This window comes from Rhamphochromis longiceps, linkage group LG12 (genome assembly GCF_057381845.1).
Source record: "Rhamphochromis longiceps isolate RC_006_pf linkage group LG12, R_longiceps_female_GT1.1, whole genome shotgun sequence".
NCBI classification, from domain to species: Eukaryota; Metazoa; Chordata; class Actinopteri; order Cichliformes; family Cichlidae; genus Rhamphochromis; species Rhamphochromis longiceps.
Genome location: NC_140568.1, coordinates 15,564,958 through 15,581,188, shown reverse-complemented (window position 1 = coordinate 15,581,188; position 16,231 = coordinate 15,564,958). Strand labels below are relative to the sequence as shown.

The 16,231-nt window shown below is 43.1% G+C and overlaps 1 pseudogene; it reads left to right on the top strand.

Moving 5' to 3' along the window:
* Positions 1-3,976: 3,976 nt before the first annotated feature.
* Positions 3,977-9,455, top strand: LOC146657078 (uncharacterized; annotated as a pseudogene).
* Positions 9,456-16,231: the final 6,776 nt, after the last annotated feature.

The following is a 16,231-nucleotide window of genomic DNA, read 5'->3' as shown; positions in this document are numbered from 1 at the left end:
TTCTATGGGGTTGAGGTCTGGAGACTGGCTAGGCCACTCCAGGACTTTCAAATGCTTCTTACGGAGCCACTCCTTTGTTGCCCGGGCGGTGTGTTTTGGATCATTGTCATGTTGGAAGACCCAGCCTCGTTTCATCTTCAAAGTTCTCACTGATGGAAGGAGGTTTTGGCTCAAAATCTCACGATACATGGCCCCATTCATTCTGTCCTTAACACGGATCAGTCGTTCTGAGATTTTCCTTGTTTGAGGTGACCAAATACTTATTTTCCACCCTAATTTACGAATAAATTCTTTACAAATCCTACCATGTGAATTCATGGATTTTTTTTTCACATTCTGTCTCTCACAGTTGAAGTGTACCTCTGGTGCAAATTACTGACCTCTGTCATCATTTTAAGTGGGGGAACTTGCACAATCGGTGGCTGACTAAATACTTTTTTGCCCCACTGTAGATGGCTTCTTTCACTCCTCTTTCAAACCATCTGTCCTCTCTGTCCAAAATGTGAACATTGGCATCCTCGAAAGAGTGTCCTTTATCCTTAAGATGCAGATGGACTGCTGAGTCTTGTCCTGTGGAGGTGGCTCTTCTGTGTTGTGTCATGCGCTTGTGAAGTGGCTGTTTGGTCTCTCCAATGTAGAGGTCTGAGCATTCCTCGCTGCACTGTACAGCATACACCACATTGTTAAGTCTGTGTTTTGGCGTTTTGTCTTTCGGGTGAACCAGTTTTTGTCTGAGCATTTTGCTCGGTCTGAAATGCACCGGGATGTCATGCTTGGAGAAAACTCTCCTGAGTTTTTCTGATACACCGGCTACATAGTGTTACGGCCGAGAGGGCCAGGCAGTGGGTGTGGACTCAAATGCAGACACAGAGGGAGGCAAAACGGGCGTGAGCACAGAGTTTATTTACAGAGCTGAGCGAAGTTACAAAACAGAAAACTAAGAATGCTATAACCTATGCATGCTATGAACTGTGAAAGCTATGAGCGGAAAACTGTGAGGCAAAACTGTGAACGAGAAACTCTGAGGGCTGGATTCCACAGAGGGATCCGGGGAATGGAGAAAGGGGGCAGCGGCTTGGAGGGAGGTGTGAAGTCACTATGATGAGAGGAGGAAAGTAGTCAGTGGTAGTCTCAATGAATCACAGCTGGAGAATTAGGCTATGGTGGTTTGGGCTTACGCGTTGCAGATTTGAAGTGTCAATCGAGGAGGGAGTGTCCAGGGGGTTCCGGGTGAGGAGTGTCCAAAGCAGATCCAGAATAGGCTTGGAGTGGGGAGCTGAGCAGGGAGGCAGGCAGATGGGTCCTATGGCGAAAAAGGAAAGAAAACACGGTGAGGAGAAAAAACAGTAATCCAGAGTTCTCGCAAGGGCTTGGCGGCCTAGCACTAACATGTGTTAGCAGAAGATCTGGCAGGGGTCTGTCGTGAACGCTGGTCTTATATGCAGGTGACTTGATTGGAACCAGGTGTGGAAGCTGATTGGAGTCTCCGTCTGAAGGTGGAGCCCAGCAGAGTGGAAACACCCCGTATTCACCCGGACCATGACACATAGGGGATGACAATGTTGTTGCGTCTGTCCTTCTTATCCTCCCTCGCTGGTGTCTGATCTTCTTTTCTGTGCCTCTTTGCTGACTTTAAGAACACCCATTTAGGATAGCCGCACGTTTTGAGTGCTTCCTTTACATGTGTGTGTTCCTTCTTTTTTCCTTCAGGCTTAGAGGGAACACGTTCTGCCCAGTGGTGTAGGGTCCTAATTACTCCAAGTTTGTGTTCCAAAGGGTGATGGGAGTCAAAGAGGAGGTACTGGTCCGTGTGTGTGGGCTTCCGGTAAACTTCGATGTTGAGTTTGCCGTTCTCTTCAATGTGCACAGCGCAGTCCAGGAAAGGCAAACAGTTGTCCTTTGTGTCTTCCCTGGTGAACTTGATGTTTTTATCCACAGCGTTAATGTGCGCAGTGAAGGATTCCACTTCTTGTGTCTTGATTTTGATCCAGGTGTCGTCCACATATCTGTACCAGTGGCTGGGTACTCTTCCTTTGAAAGAGCCAAGAGCCTTCCTTTCCACTTCCTCCATGTAAAGGTTGGCTACAATAGGTGACACGGGGGAGCCCATGGCACAGACATGTTTTTGTCTGTAAAAGCCTTCGTTGTATTTTAAATATGTAGTGGTGAGGCAGAGGTCTAACAGTGTGCAGATCTGATCGGGTGTGAAGTTGGTCCTGTCCTCCAAGGAGCTGTCTTCTTGTAGTCGTTTTCTGACAGTCTCCACGGCCTCCGTGGTGGGTATGCAAGTGAAGAGAGAGACTACATCAAAGGACACCATGGTTTCATCTGGATCCAGGGTAAGTTTCTGGACCTTGTCGGTGAAGTCGGTGGAGTTCTTGATGTGGTGTGGGGTGTTCCCCACAAGAGGAGCAAGGATGGTAGCAAGGTGTTTAGCAATGTTATAAGTGGCTGAGTTTATGCTACTGACTATGGGTCTGAGTGGGACAGCTTCCTTGTGGGTTTTAGGAAGTCCATAGATGCAGGGTATGGCATCCCCTGGGTAAAGGCGGTGATATGTCGATTAGAGGATCATCAGGGGGTCCTTTTGTCCCTCTGTGGGGGGATTCTCCCACTAGGTTTATATCTGGGACTCTCCACCATTTGACCTTAGAACTGAAGAAGCTTCTCGGATGAGAGGTGAAACGTCTTCAAGCAACTTAAAGAAGTCCAGACGCTTTTCTTTGCAAGCTCCTTTGACTACGATGACCTGGATGACTGAGAACCTTCACAGACCCATCACCTCTGTCTTTTTATCATTGAATTTTAAAAAGTTAACAGACATCCAAGTCTTAATGTCATCAAGACACTGAAGTAATGGCTGTGTAAGGTATCTGCCTTTTTTCTTTAGAGGGACATAGATCTGACAGTCATCAGCATAAAAGTGGAAAGGAATGCCGTGCTTTCTTAGTACAGAACCAAGAGGAAGCAGATATAAAGAGAAGAGGAAGGGGCCTAGAACTGAGCCCTGTGGGACACCACACAAGAGGGGAGCAGAGGACGACACATAGTCACCAAGGCTGAAACAAAAAGTTCGCCCCGTCAAGTAGGACCTGAACCACTCCAGTGGTGTGCCCCTAATGCCCACCCAGTGCTCCAAACGAGAGAACAAAATGGTATAATCCAGGGTATCAAACGCAGCTGCAGCTGTCAAATCTAAAAGCACAAGAACAACACAGTCCCCAGCATCAGTCGCTAAAAATATGTCATTAAAAACTTTTAAAAGGGCTGATTCAGTGCTATGAAAGGGTTTAAAACCAGATTGGAAAACCTCTAAAACATTTTGCTTTTCCAGGAAGGCCATTATTTGGCTGTAAAGAAAAGGTAGTTTGGAGATAGGCCTGTAATTTGTAAGAACCGTAGGATCAAGAGCAGGTTTTTTAATCAGGGGTTTGACTACTGCATGTTTAAAATCTTTGGGGACAACACCTGACATCAGACTATGGTTTACCAGCTCAAGAACCAAAGGACCAACTGTAGGTAACACCTCTTTTAAAAGTCGAGGAGGGACAGCATCATTTGGAGACCCTGCAGGCTTAAGATGACCAACAGTCTCCTTTAAAAAGGACAGAGTCACAGGCTCAAACCTGTCAAAGACAGCAGAGCAGGAAACAGAGACTGAGAGGTCATGAGCACAAGGAGAGATTTGAGCCCTTGTGGAGGAGACCTTCTCAATAAAAAAGTGTATAAAAATTTTCACAGGCTTCTGATGAGGGCTCAATACAGTCAGTATACGGTGCATTAAGAACAGTTAATAGTTTTAAATATAACACGCGGGTTTGACAAAATAATGTCAGATAAGTGTTTTCTTTTGGCATCTTTTACAGTTCTTTGATATTGACGCCAACAGTCCTTCAGCATCTGGAATGACACTTGTAGTTTGTCCTTTTTCCACTTGCGCTCAGCTCGACGGCAGTCGCGTCTGACAGCTCGGGTCATGTCGTTCAGCCAGGGCTCAGATTTAGTTTTAGGCAGTCTGGTTTTTAATGGAGCCACAGTGTCCAAAGCAGTCCGACAGGTAGACTAAAACCATGAGCTCAGTTCCTCAGTCTGGCTGCATAAAAAATCCGGGATCTTACAGATCTGGTCAAAGACTGTTGAATAGTGTTCAGCAGTGGAGGAGTTAAAAACACGACAGCGCTGAGCAGCAGCGCGAGGTTTAACTGAGGCACAGGCAAGAGGAACTTCAAACATCACAGGACTGTGGTCAGAAAACACAGCATCACAAATCTCTATGTTAAAAACAGAAAAACCATGAGATAAAACAAGATCAAGTGTGTGTCCACGTTCATGTGTGGGACCTGTCACACATTGCACCAGATTAAACGAATCAATAAGGTTTAAAAAGCCCTTCGCCATGGGCATATCAGGACAACACGTGAATATTAAAATCCCCAACAATAAGAACACGATCATATTTTGGCATGAATTCAGCCAAGAAGTCAGCAAAGTCACTCACAAAGTCCTTATTGTATTTTGGAGGCTGATAAACCACCGCACACAACACTGTGTGAGAGCAGCCCAGCTCAAACACAGACAGTTCAAAGCTGGTGAATGATGGGGTTGATAGCTGCTTACATTTAAAATGACTTTTAAAGATCGTAGCTATTCCTCCTCCTCGGCCCAACATACGTGGGGAATTAAAATAGCAGCAATCGCCAGGTAGAAGATCTGAGAAGATGCTGCACTCACCGGCGCCCAGCCACGTCTCGCACACACAGAGAAAATCCAGTCCTCGGGATGTGAAAAAATCCTTCAGGATAAACGTTTTGTTCGCTAGGGACCTAGCATTTACCAGGCCAATCCTAGCGGTAAGCAGTGGATCCCGGTCGCTAGCCGTCCTAGAAGCCCGACACAGAGGCCGCAGGTTCCGCAGATTCACACCATGCCGGCGGGAGCGAGGAGAGCAGGGTTTTCGGGACTGGAACATCCCATCCAGGCCGATGACAGGTACACAGGTGCTGCCGTTTGCCCTTTCTTCCTTGCCTTTCTTGTCCCTGAGTCTGCTTCGGCAGTAGGTTTCTCCTTGCTAAAGGGAGTTTTTCCTTCCCACTATTGTCAGTCTGCCCCAGGGCAGCTGTGGCTACAACTGTAGCTTGCCTTCACCAGTGTATGAATGTGAGAGTGAATGAATAGTGGTATTGTAAAGCGCTTTGAGGGGTCCCGAAAAGCGCTATATAAATGCAATCCATTATCATTATTATTATTATTATTGCCAAGTCCTTGAACTGAAGGGTAAGGGTGACATTACTTTGGCTCTGAGCCCATTCTTGTTTGCAGTGCTGACGGACAGATTGGCAGATGAGGTCTCTGTTGTGTTTTCTCTGTGTATGTTCACAGATGACCTTGCGAGCTGTACAGAGAGTAGGAAGCAGATAGAAGAGAGCCTGGGAAAGTGGAGGTATGCTCTGGAGAGAAAAGGAATGGACATCAGGGGAAAAAGACAGAATACGTGTGTGAATAGGAGAGAGGTGGGTGAAATATCAAGGGTCAACTGCCCAAAGCCATGTATAGTACACAAAAGCTGTATAGAAGCTGTATAATGTAGTGGTAGTGAGATCTGCTATGATGTATGGTTTAGAGATGATGGCACTGACAAAAAGACAAGAGGCTAAACTGGAAGTGTTAGAGTTGAAGATGTTAAGATCAGAATCTGAATCAGAATCTTTATTGTCATTGTCAGAGGTACAACGAAATTAAAAATGGTCCCTGATCATTGCATCATCCCTAACAATATCAAAATATAAATAAAACAATAAAATTCAATAATAAAATAAATAGAATACTTAAAGTATAAGAGGTATCAACAAACATTCACATACGTTCCCTCATACATGCTTCAGTCAGCGCATAGATTAATACAAGAGTGGCATTTGTTTTGTAGCAGTATTCAGACGTATTATTGCAGTTAGATAAAAGCTGTGTGTGAGTCTATTACTCCTTACACTAATTGCTCTGTACCGTCTGCCTGAGGGCAACAGTTCAAACAGGGAGTGGCCAGGATGTGAGGTATCTTTTATGATGTTTTGGGCCTTTTTAAGAAGCGGGTTGCAATAGGTTAGAACACTCTCAATGGTGGCTTTATAGAAGGACACCAGCAGTCTCTGTGTGATGTTATTCCTCCTGAGAATTCTCAGGAAGTACAGTCTCTGTTGTGCCTTTTTCAGTAGCTCGGAGGTGTTCCCACTCCAGGAAAGGTTCTCCTCTATGTTGACTCCCACACTGAAAAAATGGGAATTGGCAGGCTTTTGAATTTGCACAAATGAATTTAGTTAATGCTACACAAGCCTCTCATGTTTCTCTTATTTACATGATTAAATAAAGTACCATTTACTTGATTATAAACAATACTGAGACTACTCATTTTTCTTGCATTGATTTAAAGTGACTAAATTAGAATACTAAAACCATTGTAATCATGTTTGACCACAACCGGAAATGATGCAATATATTCAAAGACAACAACTAAATGCGATTGGATAATAAGACCTAGAGTCTTATCCAATAAGACAACAACATAATTTAAGGAGAGCGCAATTGACCGCCAGATTCTGGAAGACTGTTCAGCCACATGCAACCTTTGGCACTGAGTCAGGCATAGTGAGAAGGTAAGTAATTTAAATACATTTGTTTTAGTTGGGTACGTTTTCACAGAATTGTTGTAGTGCATGCTATATGAAACGTAATCTGTAATGCATCTACATGTTGTTTTTACAGTGCTAGCTAAAGTTGGTATTAGCTTTGTGGCTAAAGCTGAAAAATATTAACAAATTGCACATAGTCGGGAGAAAGCAGCTGTTGTCGGTCAGATATGGAATTTATGCATGTGACAGAGAGCACTGACGTTTTTGATGGCTTAGCAAGTTAAAACGTCACTGAGAGCGCAATAGTGCTTGTGTTACTCGTGCTAGCTATGGCTACATTGGCTAATTAGTCCGGCTGTAACCGTCAGAGTTTCAGAAGCTGGGAGGGCCACAGTGCCATACCTTAATTCTTGCTGATGACATGCACTCAAGTTATAAGAAGGATCCTGCCACCATGCCCAAATAATACAGCAGATATCTACAAGGAGATAAGTTTGTTCAACAGACTATGTCTTATTAAGTGATGTATAGTGAATTTTCCAAAATCGGCCCAAAACAAATTAGGACCCTTTCCCCCCCCTCTTTTTTTCTAGTTTGTGTAGAACATATGTGAGCTGCTTCTCAAAACATTATGTATAAATGAGGGAAAGACTGGTACTTTAAAGAAACCATTGATGCTCTTCTGGACTGGAATACCCTTTTTCAATTAAAATTAATGTTTTTTGTGATGGTGGAATTTTTACCTTTATGATTACAGAAGTCAAAACATCAGATGATTATAGCTTACCATCTAAACTCCCCATCTCTTGGCAAGTCTGAATTAGAGAGCTCAGCTGTATCGGCCTTTCTAGTGGATTTGCTTAAAGAGGAGATAGCTTAAGTCATTAGGTACATATTCCCTGACATTCTAGAGGTCAACCTTGCACAGTGTGTGACATAAAGAGTATAACTTATAGAAATGGAATGGTACTGGCCCAAAGGGCAGCAGGTGGATTGCCAGAATACTGAAAAACCATATCTGCATTGTACCACAGCATATTCTACATTGTCAGAGAGCTTGATGGCTGGTACAGAGAGCACGACAGAGCTTTTGAGCTCCGCCCAGTATCCACAAGAATATTCACTCTCGCTTCACTCTGTGAACTCCTTGATACTTATCCATTGGTTGACTATGAGATTGGATCAGTCCACATTGTGACTTTAAAAAGGCATATAGAAATAAAAGGTGTTCATATAAGTGTAATAGGTTCAGTCGCATGTATTTCATTAGATAAATTCTTCTTTTTTATGTCTGATCTTTATAACTTTGAGTATTGGGTATGGATAGCTTTATGAAAACTAAACTGAAAGGATTCTTTCTGAATGTCTGATATTTAATTCTTTTTTTCCTACAGAGTCCTATGGGGAGTCCTATGGTCCTAAAGACTGTTTTGGCTGACGGAACCTGTCGAAGGCTCACTCTCTAATGAAGCGCCTGAATCAACTGAGGATCTCATCGTTGAAGTCAAGAGACAGTGTTGTCTTCAGGGCAGCTTCAGTTTATGGATTCCTTGTTTGGGAATGAGTTTCTTAACCTTACCTCAGTTTCAGAAGTAGCAGACAAGGGGACTCTTAAAGCTATTGACATGTCAAAGCCCACCACATGGACATAAAAAAGAGTAACAGAGTTGGTGAAACTCAAGATGGAAAAGACTTTTTCATACAGAAGACATGAAGTTGTTCGTGCTGCACCAATGGTGGAGGCTTTCATGGCAAGATGGCCTGCTCTATTTGATTTCCATGAGGTAAGGTTTGCCTCATACACGGTGTTCTTGTGGTATTAGCCTAAAATGGTTAAGGCACAGTTGTTATTTGACAGCCCATTTCTTCAGCATGAGTGATTGCGGCCTTCTTCCAGGTATTAAACCTTTGAAGCTCATTTCTCTGTGCTCATGTTTTCAGATCAACGCTGAGTTTAAGAGAATTGCCACTATCCCCCCTCAAACAAAGTTCCTGGCTCAGCTGGATCTCCACTTGGACAACCTGGTGAAGTTGGTCAACAGAAGAGGAGAGCTTGGACTAATACTGAAAAGAATTGTGGCATAAATGGATAATGTAAGTGATAAAGCCTCAACATTCACTTAACATGATCCTCTTTGGATGAAATTTTATAATTGTGGAAGATTTCAAATGTTTCCCATGATAAATTCTCTCATTTTGTATTTTTACATCTACTTGTTTTTTTTTAACCTTCACTTTGTCAACTTATTATTAATTGCCAGTAAACCTATTATTAATTTGTGTGCCTTTACTTTAAAAACATTCATGTAAAGTACACTATTAAAACTTAAATGAAGGACAAGAGCTGAATGAAGATGCTAATTACATACATTTCATTGTGTGTTAAGGGAGTGTGTATCTACATGGGTGAAGACCCTGGCATGCTTATCCAGGAGTATGTGGTATGTACTTGTCTTTTTTTTTTTTTTTTGGACTTTCCACAGTGTGTCATATTACTTACTTGGAAATGACTAACATGGCTTCTTTTTTACAGGGCATGGAAGAACGTGCCATCAGTGAGACTGTTGAAGACACCACTGTTTGAATTTATCTTCTTAAAGAGCAAGCTTCAGCAGATGAACAAGAGTTGTCCTTGCAGGCATCAGGGTGGCGAAGACTTTGGATAATGTAGCAGTTGCTGTGATAATGCTATTTGGACTCATGTATGCATTAAACCTTGCCTACCCTGCTGACCTTTGCTACAACTTTGACGTTTTCCAGAAGGTTTTCATGGAACTGGATGGAGCTAAACTCTCTAAAGTTCTTGCTTTCAAAAACCATCTGTTTCATTGAGAAGTCAAAGACTGCACTTCTGCAATTCTTTGCAGTTTTTCATTTTGTGTTCAGTAATGTTATACTGCTTATGTTTTTATTGCTTTCCCCTCATGTGACTGCAATGCAGGATGATTTTTCCTTTTGGTATCATGTTGTAAGAAATTTTTACTGACGATTTTTAGCAATATGTTCTAAGTCAACCTTAATGTCCTGCTTACATGTTTAAAATGAAGATTAAAATTCATGTAGGTGTTTGGTATTAGTTATGTAACAATGTCATTTAAGGCTCAACTTAGTTGAAATCTTATACAGGTAAATACTTGTACAGAAGCTGAAACTGTTGTCAAATAACACACAAGTTATATTTGGGTAAATCTGTTTATTCATAAAAGCGTGTTGCTTTTTTTCAGGTAGTCTTAATTTAGTTTACATTTTCAATTGTGTAATTAATACAAATGTTTTATATGTAAGAGATGACAGGATCATCTATAAGCACTTTCTTTTATTTGCTGCTAAGGTCAGTTTTTTGTGAAATATCTGCAAATATATTCCCAAACTAACTTTTTCTTTTAGTTATTTCTGCAGGCTATCTTTAAAAATGTGTTAACAAGTTTACATGGATGTGATTTTGGACTTGTTCATGGCAGAATTGCTGCTTTCACTGCTGTTACAGTTTAATAAAGGTGAATTGTTCAGTAGCACTCACAGTCTTTGCCTTTTTTGTCAATAATAATCAGTTAATATTTCAATTGAAAAAATTAAGTAGGATTTAAAGCCATAATTTGTGTTGCAGGAACATAATTGCAATGTGTTTACATTACATAATATCATTGTGTACCACTGGCAAATAAAAATAAGTTGGTGTTAAACATTAAAATATATTGACATTATGCAATACATTGATATTATGATAATAGATTAATATTAGTACATCAAACATGATTTTTTAAAGTAATCTGATATAAATAAAATACTTTGATCTGACAAGCATTAATTACTTGAGGGAAAGTGGAAAATTAAGTCAGTCATACTTATTCATATTATGTGGGACCGATGTACACAATAAAATCAAGTAAATTGAAAGAACTTTTTTTTTCAGTGCAGGAAGCAGAAGCCTGCCACCCTTTCTACACACACATTAATGAATAGTGGTTGGATCTCTGCCTTTTTCCTTTTCTATTATGAGGTCTTTGGTTTTTGAAGTGTTGAGGAGGAGGTTATTGGCATTACACCATAATGACAGCTGCTCCTCCTCGTCTCTGTATGCAGACTTGTCACCCCTGGAAATGAGCCCCATCACGGTGGTGTCGTCTCACAAAGATGTTGCTCCGGTGGAGAGGAGTGCAGTCGTGTGTGTAAAGAGCGTAGAGCAGTGGATTAAGCACACAGCCCTGGGGTGAGCCAGTGCTGAGACTCAGGGCTGAGGATGTGTGATGGCCAACTCTGACTTTCTCTCTCTCGGGCGATCGTGGCTCAAGAGTTGGGCGTTTGCCTTGTAATCAGAAGGTTGCCGGTTCGAGCCCCAGCTTGGACAGTCTCGGTCGTTGTGTCCTTGGACAAGACACTTCACCCGTTGCCTACTGGTGGTGGTCAGAGGGCCTGGTGGCGCCAGTGTCCGGCAGCCTCGCCTCTGTCAGTGCGCCCCAGGGTGGCTGTGGCTACAATGTAGCTTGCCATCACCAGTGTGTGAATGTGTGTGTGAATGGGTGGATGACTGGATATGTAAAGCGCTTTGGGGTCCTTAGGGACTAGTAAAGCGCTATATAAGTACAGGCCATTTACCATTTCTGTCTACAGCCCGAGAGGAAGCTCTTGATCCACATGCAGGTGCTGTATGGAAGCCCCAGGTCTTGTAGCTTGGCCACCAGTTTGTGTGGAAGGACGGTGTTAAAAGCTGAGCAGTAATCCACGAGGAGCATCCGCACATACAGTGGGGCAAAAAAGTATTTAGTCAGCCACCGATTGTGCAAGTTCCCCCACCTAAAATGATGACAGAGGTCAGTAATTTGCACCAGAGGTACACTTCAACTGTGAGAGACAGAATGTGAAAAAAAAATCCATGAATCCACATGGTAGGATTTGTAAAGAATTTATTCGTAAATCAGGGTGGAAAATAAGTCCTGGAGTGGCCTAGCCAGTCTCCAGACCTCAACCCCATAGAAAATCTGTGGCGGGAGTTGAAAGTCCGTGTTGCTCGGCGACAGCCCCAAAACATCACTGCTCTCGAGAAGATCTGCATGGAGGAATGGGCCAAAATACCAGCTACTGTGTGTGCAAACCTGGTAAAGACCTATAGTAAACGTTTGACCTCTGTTATTGCCAACAAAGGTTATGTTACAAAGTATTGAGTTGTATTTTTGTTATTGACCAAATACTTATTTTCCACCCTAATTTACGAATAAATTCTTTACAAATCCTACCATGTGGATTCATGGATTTTTTTTTCACATTCTGTCTCTCACAGTTGAAGTGTACCTCTGGTGCAAATTACTGACCTCTGTCATCATTTTAGGTGGGGGAACTTGCACAATCGGTGGCTGACTAAATACTTTTTTGCCCCACTGTAGCCCCCATGCTCATCCAGGTGTGTTACGGCAGCATTCCATGCTGCCGTAACACTGGTGAGGATCCAGGCTGCGGGGCAAGGCTGCTGTAATGTGTCTGCGGACCAGCTTCTCAACGCATTTCATTACCACTGGGGTGAGTGGCATTGGTCTATAGTCATTCAGGCTGGTGATATGGGACATCTTAGGCAAGGGGACTATGGTGGAGGACTTCAGGCAGAGTGGGACAGTCGCCTGTGCGAGGGATTTGTTGGGGATCCTGGTGAAGATCCCATCCAGCTGTTCTGCACAATCCCTCAATATTCAATCTGACACACCATCACGACCCGCCGCCTTCCTCGAGTTAACGGGCTGCAGCGTGCGCCTCACCTCTTGCTCTTCCAGGGTGAGGGTGGTGCTGCTGTGGGCGGCATGTTGCTGCTGTGGCTCCAGCAGCACCTCCGGTACCATGGCCTCAAAACAGGCGAAGGAGATATTCCGCTCCTCCGCCTGCGCCAGGTCACCTTCCGCAGCTCCGAGATTGGGCTTATAGTTGGTTAGATGCTGGATGCCCTGCCACACCTGCCGGTTATTGTTACTCTCCAGATGGTCCTCAATCCTCCTCCTATTCTCCCCCTTCGCCTCTCTGATGCATCTCTTCAGGTTGGATCGGGCTGCGGTGTAGTGGCCCCTGTTGCCAGACCTGAACGCGATGTTCCTCTCCTTCAGCAGCTGCTTGACCTCCCAGGTCATCCAGGGCTTTTGGTTGGGATAAGCCCGGATACATTTGTCTACTGTAACAGTGTCTATGCAGTGTCCAGGTCCTGATGTTCAAAGATATCCTAGTTCTGTCAAAACAGTCCTGCAGCTGCTGAGGGGCACCTTCTGGCCATATGGTAATATTCTTTGTGTGTTATTCTGTGTGAGCTTTTCTTGAGGGGGGCATATGCAGGTTTTAGAAACAGTGACAAGTGGTCAGACTGACCCAGATGTGGCAGAGGTCTGGCCCTGTAGCCCATTTTGATGTTGGAATAAACTTTGTCCAGAATCTTGTCACCCCAAGTGGCACACTTGACGTGCTGGTGGAATTTGGGGATTGCTGCTTTTAAGTCTGCATGATTAAAGTCCCCTGCTACGATAAGTAAAGCGTCAGGGTAAATGCTCTTTTTATTATTGATGTTTGCGTGCAGAAGTGCGATCGCCAACTTAGCATTAGCATCTGGTGGTATGTAAACAGCTGTTATTATGACAACGGTGAACTTCCTAGGTAGGTAGATGGGCCTGCATTTGACAGTCAGATATTCATGTCTGGTGAATAGTGACGGTCTGTTATCACTGTGTTTGTACACCAGCTGTTGTTCACATACATACTCCTTTGCACTTACCGGAGTCCACTGTTCGGTTATGTCTCTGTGAGGTGTAGCCTGCTAGCTCAATTGCAGAGTCCGGAATGGATTGGTGTAGCCAGGATTCGGTGATAAGAAGGATGCATGAGTCTTTGATGTAGTTATTTGCTCCTATTTGCAACCTCAGTTCATCCCACTTGTTCGCGAGGGATCTAGCATTTGCGATGAATAGACTAGGGAGCGGTGGTTTAAGTGGCTGCCTCCATAGCCTGGCTAGCGCGCTGGCCCTGCATCCTCGCCTTCTCCTTCTCTCACGACGCCACCTGCGCCTCCACCCCGAAGGGATAACAATCCATGGGGAGCCTGGACTCCTCGCTATTTCCACCAGTATCTTGTGTAAGCGGACAAATTTGCTAGTCACACTCTCGCGGTAACTTACTCCAATCTTGAGGAGACCATGTCGGCTATAGATGTTATTTGCTTGGCTGGTAGAACACAAAAACAAATACAAGGTGTACAAAATTATCCAAACATAGCATCGATCGGTGGGACACTGAGCTGCTGCAACTACATGCGCCGCCATCTTGGTTCTGTCCAAGATGATTTTCAGTGGAGTGACCAGGAGGGACAGGATTATTAAGAAGTGCATCTGAGGGATAGCTCAGGTTCAGCAGGTTGGTGTTAAAGAGGCATGGCTGAGATAATTTGGACATGTGCAGTGGAGAAATTGTGGATATACTTGACAAAGAATGTCAAAGATGGAGCTGCCCGGCACAAAAAAAGAGGAAGACCCCAGAGAAGATTCAGAGGGTTGGTGTGATGCTGTGTCACACCAGGTAAGATGGAGGCAGATGATCTGCTGTGGTGACTCCTAATGGCAGCAACCAAAATAAAATAATTTTTTTTTTACATTTTTTCCTAAACAAAAGCACCCAGTGATACAACTTATTGCAAATTCCTGTGTATAAAGATAGTTTAAATCTTTCTAAAATTAACTAAAGCCTCCAACAAAATGTGACGGAACAACGAGTCTAAGTTTATATTGAAAATGTCTTTATATTGAGATGAGGTGATATGAGTTAAAGTTTAAATTTCCTCACTTTCATGCCGTAAGATTAAAACAGCCTTTGAAAGGCGCAACACTTGTGACCAATTGCTTGGGAGTTGCAGATTTAAGCCCCTGTCAATAACATAGACCTCATAAATATTTCCACATCAGCGTCACCACTGTAGGCACTAATTGAACCACTTATGTACTAAAATATATTCAGAAATCACTGGAGATGCATGTCTCCAAAACAAATCTCAAGCCTGGTTTTATAAATTGTTTAAATGTGCTGCAGTGGAAAGGTCGAGGGAGAAGACAGACACGAGGCCTGTTTGATCCTGCTAGTGTCTCCCCTCTCAGGGCTCACACCTGGTTGATGGAAGCTGTCATGTGCTACACAGATCTTTTTTTGGCCTGCCGCTTCATATGCTAAGGTTAGACTGTAGCCAAACATGCTATTGACATACTGTGCTCTAGACATCGACAGCCCCTACCCACCCGACCCCTCACCCACAGTTCCCTCCCTCCCATCACTTCATCTGACCCTTGATCTGCTGGAAGAACCTTGTTTTCTTTCATCCATTTTTTCTCCCCAATGAAAATGCATGTTGCTATTAGCACAAAATGGACAGCTAACTGCAAAAACTGAGCTTTCTGATGTGTGCTGCATACATCACTGCTGTGAACAGGACATGGTGTTAAATATTAAATAGGAGAACCTTGACAGAAGGCCCTGACTGCTCCTCTGGGAAAGGCCATTTGCTTCAATACTTGTGCTTCTATTCTACCCATTTGGCTCAAATTAGTGCGTTAGAGCTCTATTAAATGGAGGACAGAAAATGAAGATTTGATAAAGCCTGTGCCAGTGTCTCAACAGGGGCATGTTATATGGATGTGTGGTACAGCAGCTGAATTCCACCCTGCATTTCACGTTCTCTCCCTTTCTGGTTTATTCATGGCAGCCTGATGTTTTGCTGCTTTGCTTGCTGCTTACCTTTTTATTAGGGTGTTAATCTCTCCAAAGTGGAATGGCAGCATAAAACCAGTTAATTTGGTCCATGCAGGATGACACACTCTTTAGGCTTAGGCCTCATTTTACTTAATGTCTCAGAAAACAATGCAATATCATTATGGGCACAGACTAAGGTACAAACATTTGGAAATAAAAACAAAAGTGGCATTGAGGTTGATTCTCTGAGGGTGTAAGGCAAAATATAAACAGTAGGAATAGTTCAGTTCAGTTGTTGTTTGAACAACACCACTTTGCTTTCAAATTGCATAGTTGTTGTAGACCTGTGATATACTTTACCTGGTCGAATTTGCACGCGACCAGTTTTCATTTATTTTTCCTGAAATATCTGGCTCTTGAATTAACTGGCTTTCTGTTTCTACATGCTTTATCAGTCCTGTGCATAGACTGTAGATGAAAGATCGGTGTTGTCAGTCGTCCTCATTTTGAAGTGAAGCAACTGCTGCCATGTTTGTTTTTTGGGGATGGAAGAGAACATATTGGGATTTCAGGGCAGAGTTCAAAGTTATCAGCAAGCTGCTTCCATTAGCTTGCATATGTGGGTAAGTAGTGCAAACTAATAGAGTAGTAAAACACTAGACTGGCATGTGCTTTATTTTTGAAAATAAAGCACATACCATATGACAGGGCAAGATTATTTGCCATTAAAAATGTTTCAAAAGGGACCAATGTGGTGAACAAGATGAGTTCAATGACTTTAGATGGTGAAAGAAGAGTCATAAAACAATTCACTGAGTGTAATCAAAGGACTGGCATTTATTTAGTACTTTTCTAGTAATATTGAACACAGGATGAAGGTTTTCCAAAGGAGTTGGAGAAGTTTTATT